The sequence below is a fragment of the Mastomys coucha genome, unplaced genomic scaffold (genome assembly GCF_008632895.1).
Source record: "Mastomys coucha isolate ucsf_1 unplaced genomic scaffold, UCSF_Mcou_1 pScaffold23, whole genome shotgun sequence".
In the NCBI taxonomy this organism is placed as follows: domain Eukaryota; kingdom Metazoa; phylum Chordata; class Mammalia; order Rodentia; family Muridae; genus Mastomys; species Mastomys coucha.
In genome coordinates this window covers 110,066,449-110,072,221 of record NW_022196906.1, presented here as the reverse complement: position 1 = coordinate 110,072,221, position 5,773 = coordinate 110,066,449, and the positions used below count along the sequence as shown (strand labels likewise).

Genomic DNA, 5,773 nt, shown 5'->3' with positions numbered 1-5,773 from the left:
TCCTTTTAAACTTCATTCTTCCTGGAACCAGGGAGAAGGAGGAAAAAGAACAAAAGGTGAGAGTATTTAGGAAAGAAAGCTTATCATAGGAGCAATAGTCTATATTTTCTTTGTCTTACCAAAGAAGAGGCTAGAAAGTAACACAAGGAATGCAAAATGTTTGAGCCGGGCAGCTGTGCATGGGTCTGTGTGCATATCTGCTATGTGTAGATAGGCAAGAGGACAGTCTCCTCAGTTCATGTCATCATCACAAATAACATCCACTAGTTTGGAGACAGGGGCTTTCACTGGCCTGGAGTTCACCAACCAGTGAATCCCAAGGATCTGTCTGTCTATCTGCTTCCCCAGCATTGGGATGACCAGTGTGTACCACCACACTTGGTGTTTTTATGTGCGTTCAAGCGGTTTAACTTGGGTCCTCATGCTTGTGAGACAAGTACCTTGCCAAGGGAACTGTCTCCACATCTCAGCACCAGAACTTTCCATTTCTTAACAAAGAACAAAAAAGGCCAAAATCCTAAGTGCCAGGACAGCAGGTGGGAAAGAGTGCACATGTACACTTGACTGTCGACCTTAAGAACATTTCTTCCTGGGGCTTTCATAGGCTTGGAACATATTGAAAAATCTTTCTGTAGATGAAATCAACATTCATTAAGCTCACTGAGAGATTTAGTTAGCAAAACAGCCTAGACGTTTTATTGGGTTTTATAACAGGGAGCACTGTAAAACTTTAAGCATCAAGTCAGGAAGCAACTAACTGCAGAGATTTCTCTGCAGAGGGAAGGCACTTTGAGGGACCACGACTCTCTGGAGAGAAAATATAGTCAACACAAGACTGAAGACAGACAGATGTTTTATTTGCTTTGGATCCCAGAGCAATAACCCTAGTGAGCTTTCTTTCACCATGACTCTATTATCTCTCTCCCTCTGGCACAAGTTCCCCAGTCTCCACCTGGCTCCTCTCTGTTGCCGTAGCTCTTCCAGGATGGCTTCTGGGATCGTCCATCCCTGTGGGCCAAGCATGGTGATGAAGATGCCACCATGCACTCAGAAGCGAACCACTGCTGCACACAATGCAGAAGCAGCTCCCTCCGTGAAGCAAGACTTAAAACAGCCACTCGACACTCGAGGCGTTACTAGAGATCCACCTTATTGGCCTTTAAAATCCTTGTAGAAGAAAGATATAGCTTCTACAAAGTATATCTCAGCTTTTTTTTCTAATGCTTTAAACGTGTAACCAGATTATTGATGTTAGGAGACACACCCCAAGAAGTCATGATATAAATAAGGGGAAGGGGTAGTGTGTGTTATAGTCCCAGCTCTCAGGAGGCAGGAGAGACTCTTGAGGGTGAAGTCAGTCTGAGCATATAGTGAGTTCAGGGGCAGCATGGGCTACTACGTATAGCAATACCCTGTCTCAAAGAAAACAGGGGGAAGGAGAGGAGGGAGAGGAAGAGGGGAAGGAAGAGGTGGACAGGGAGGAGAAAGGAGGTAAGGAAAAGGGAGGGGAGAGATGGAAGGAGCCTCTACCTTCGCCTCCACTGCCATCTCCCCAGTACTAGAATTGTAGACACACATCACTATGTCCCCATTTTCATTCTGTGCTGGAGATCACACCTAAGACCCATGCGTGCTAGGCAAGCACTCCACCAACTGAGCTTTATCCCCAATGAGAAATATTCCTTTACTAAGTGTGTTTGAATGTGTGTGTTTGTATCTGAGTGTGTAAATGTGTGTATAAGTATGACTGTGTGTGAGAGTATGTATTAGTGTGTGAGTACATGTGAGAGTTTGAATGTATGTGTGTGTATGTGTGAGTGTCTTTGACAATGTGTGTGAATGTACGAGAGGGTCAATGTGTATGATTGTGTGAGAGTGTGTGAGTGAATGTGTGTGTAAATGTGTGTGAGTGTGCATAAATGTGTTTGAATGTATGTGAGTGTGTGTCACTGTGTATAAGTGTAAGTGTGTGAGACTTGAGTGTATGTATATGCGTGTGAGTGTAAGAGTGTGTATGAGTGAGTGTGTATGTGTGAAAGTTTGAATGTGAGTGTGTGTGACAGTGTGTGTGAATGAGAGTACAAGTGTGTAGGACTGTGTATGACTGTGTGAGTGTGTGTAAGTGAGTGTGTATGTGAATATGTGTGTATGAGTACGTATGAGTATGTCTGAATGTGTTTGAGTGTGTGTGTGACTGTGAGTGTGTGTGACAGGGAAAGAGAGAGAGACAGAGAGAGATACAGAGATAGGGAGACCTGAGACTGCATAGCAGCTGAAGGCCTTGAGCAGAGGTTGCAGACTCAGGTGGACACAGGGATCCAGGTGGCTGGTTGAACTGGTTAAGTAAGATACTTCTGTATGCAAGGGCATCCCCACCACTCCCATAGGAGGCTCTTTGGCCAGACTTCAGCTCTGTATGAGGAACCTGAAATCTGGAGTATATTTAACCTTCTTCACAAATTACCTTCCCAAGCCTGATGTGTTCCAGATGTTGCTCATGTCAGACCAAAGCAGAAAAGGCAAGGCCAGCATGGACTTGAGCCCACAGGGACATTCTAGTTCTCCAAACTGGAAGAACACTGGGGTATTACTGGTACTTTCTAGAAGGTTCTAATTCAACCCCTAGTAAAAAGGAAGCTTACACAAAGTTTAATGCTAATATATCGATATACACACACACCACACACACATATGTATATATGTGTGTATATATATACCTATATATCGATATATATTTAGCTTTTCAATGAGTTCCAGTATTAGTCCAACATGATAGTTTCTGGAGAGCATTTTGGGGGGCTCAGTGTAATGTAACTTACTCCCCCCTGGATAGGGGTCCAGGGAACAACATGAATACCCCCAATCCATGTGTCTTAGTCAGTGTTCTACTGCAGTGAAGACACACCATGACCAAGGCAACCCCTACAGAGAAAGCATTTCATTGGGGTTTACTGCTATTCAGAGGTCAGGTACACTATTGTCCGGGTAGAAAGCATGAGAGCACCCAGGGAGGTGTGGCTCTGTTCAGGAAGCTGAGAGTTCTACATTTGAATCAACAGGCAGCTGAAAGAAAGAGACACAGGGCCTAGCTTTTAGCATTTGCAACTTCAAAGACTACCCATGACACACTTCCTCCAACAAAGCCACACCTACTCCATTAAGGCCACACCTCCTAAACCCTCTCAAATAGTGCCACTCTCAATGACAGAGCAATGAGCCTATGGAGGCCATTCCTGTCAAAACAGCCATGCTTTGCATATTTGGGTCCCCCTAAAGACCGGCACATTATTTTGTATTAGTGACTTTTCTCCCCGCAGTGACTACATATTTAGCAAGGAGCAACTTGAGAGAGGAAGGTGGATTTTGTCTTACACTCTAAGAGGATAGATCCAGTCCATTGGTTTTGAGGAAGGCATGGCATCAGGAAGTAAATGGTCACATTGCATCCACAGTCAGGAAGCAGAGAGCAATGAATGTGGGTGCCCAGTTTATTCAGCCCTGAAATCCCTCCCACAGCATGCAATCCTCCAAGTTTCCAGTGAGTTTTCTGTCTTCACTTAGCCCTAATCCCTAAACTCCTTCACACACAAGCCTGAAGGTTTGTTCCCACGGGGACTCTCAATCCCATCCAGTTGACCATGAAGATGAACCATCACACACTGTACCAACCAGCCTGAGGCAATACCGGACATCTGTTGAATGACGAACTTTTGCACGGTAGCACAAAGGAAACGTTTTATACATGCTTTCATCCAGGAATCTGTGGGAAATTACATCTTTAAAAACAACAACAGCAAGGAAAAAAAATCAGTTCCATGCTTTTATTTGATACAGCTTTCCAGATAAAATAATGGAGACACAGATGCTTCCAAAGAGTTCTGTGGGTTGAAAAATGAGCATCTTTGTACCTGATCTTTATTGTTTCATATTTGTAAATGGAAAGTACTCTGGAAAGCCATTCATCAGCAAGAAGTCACAGCTCGCCACTCAGCAGAATTGAATTCTCCAGTGTTAGCTGCTTTCCTAGGTAAGCCACATGTTAATCAATCACATCCTATAACATGATCTGTTTAAATCATTAGACTTTATTGTCAGGTCTCCTGTGCTGTGTGCAAAGAACAATGGGGTCCTTAATGAGAGTGTTTATGCTTGAGTGTTCACATTGCTGGAGGAGACAAAGCTGGTGTTTTGGAAGGAATGATGAAAATATCCAAGTGTTTCTTAGGGTAAAAGAAATGAGCATGCCCTCTTTGTTATCCTCATCTAGATTGAGCCCAGAGTCTCTGAAAACCCATTAATATTTAACAAAACAACCATTTCCTAATCCCTTTGCAAAGCCCCTATACTGTGAAGCTGAGCAAAATGGAAATGGTAGTATAGCTCCCCATTGCACTGAGTCACAGGCTTGGCCAGTAAAAGGACAATATGCTATCAGTCAACACGGGTGTTAGAGAATGAAGTACACCGGGGTCCCCACACACATAGGAAAGTCTACCCCCAACAAAACTGCATTTGTAAATGAAGGATGTAATGGTTACTAGTGATTATCAGTTTGACAGGATCTAGACTCACCGACGAAGGACGAAACCTCTGAGAAGGGTGTGTGTAGATTGAGTTGAGGTTGAAAGGCTCGGCTTACACATGGATGACACCCTCCTATGGGCAGGAGTCCTGAGTGGAACAAGGAGGAGAAAGCAAGTGTGGCCCCAGTGTTCATCAATCTTCTCTTATTGCCGATGAATACAATCCAATCAGGCTCCTCACACCCGTGCCCTCATGCCGTCCACACCATGGTGCACGATACTACCAAACTGGAATCCAAAATAAACCCTGCCTTCCATAAGTATGTTCTCACAATACTGAGAAAAATAATTGAATGCATTGACATCATATTGAAGGCAAAGTGGAATAGGATCAAAAAGACGGCCATGCTCCGAAGTCTTTGACTTTATCAGAAGAGACGGGAGGAAAGTGTGCACACAACGAGAGCCATGTGACAGCCATTTGTAAACCAAGAGGAGAAGATTTGGAAAACCAGCCCTGGCCACACCCCAGCCTTGGACTTCAAGGCTTCAGAGCCTTTATGGAAGGAACTTGTTATTGGCTGAACTTCCCACCTTGAGCGCTCTACTGTAGCCTAACACAGCCAGCCAGCCTTAAAACCAAGGACACTGTTCTGTTTGAATGCTGTTACCAGACTGCCTTGTGAAACCCACGTTCTCTTTCTCCAGTTAATCCACTTCTTCAGCCAGTGCTAATGACTTCTAACATCTCGTGAGGGAAAATGGATGTCACGTCACAGATGGAGGGATGTCTTTCCTCCATGAGAGTGTGACAGCCAAGGGAGTGTGACAGCCAAGGGAGTGTGACAGGACTGACATCCAGACCGGGATCTGATGGACAACCGTGGCCATGAGACAAAGGAAGGAGAGGAGACATCTCCTCTCGTAGGCAGCAGTTGTGTAAGTCAGCCCGAGTCCGTCTATACAGCCTGTTCCGAGAACCCTGAGTCATCTAGGGGTGAGCGGGAGCAGCCGCTTCACACAGATAACTATGAGACTGCTGGTGCTGAGGCTCCAGCTCTGCAACCGAAGGCTCCTTGGCGAACACCATCAGAGTTCACGGTCAGGTCAGAGTTCACTGGCTAGTCTAATCAACAGATGTCTGTGTTTAGTCTTCTTTAGTGTTTAAAGAATTCAGTCTGATGGCAATATTAAAATCTGGGGAATTTTTTAGGTCTCCTTTGGAGAAATATGTACTTGTATCTTCACCC

The 5,773-nt window shown here is 44.7% G+C and overlaps 1 long non-coding RNA gene across 6 annotated transcripts in view; it reads right to left on the bottom strand.

Moving 5' to 3' along the window:
• Window positions 1–3,807: 3,807 nt before the first annotated feature.
• Window positions 3,808–5,773, bottom strand: part of LOC116072536 — a 20,315-nt gene continuing 18,349 nt past the window's right edge. For all 6 annotated transcript variants that reach the window (XR_004111501.1, XR_004111498.1, XR_004111503.1 and 3 more), the window contains 2 exons: window positions 4,573–4,671; window positions 3,808–4,023 (listed from right to left, as the gene is read on the bottom strand). This is a non-coding gene — a long non-coding RNA (uncharacterized LOC116072536). The remainder of the gene's footprint in view (window positions 4,024–4,572; window positions 4,672–5,773) is intronic.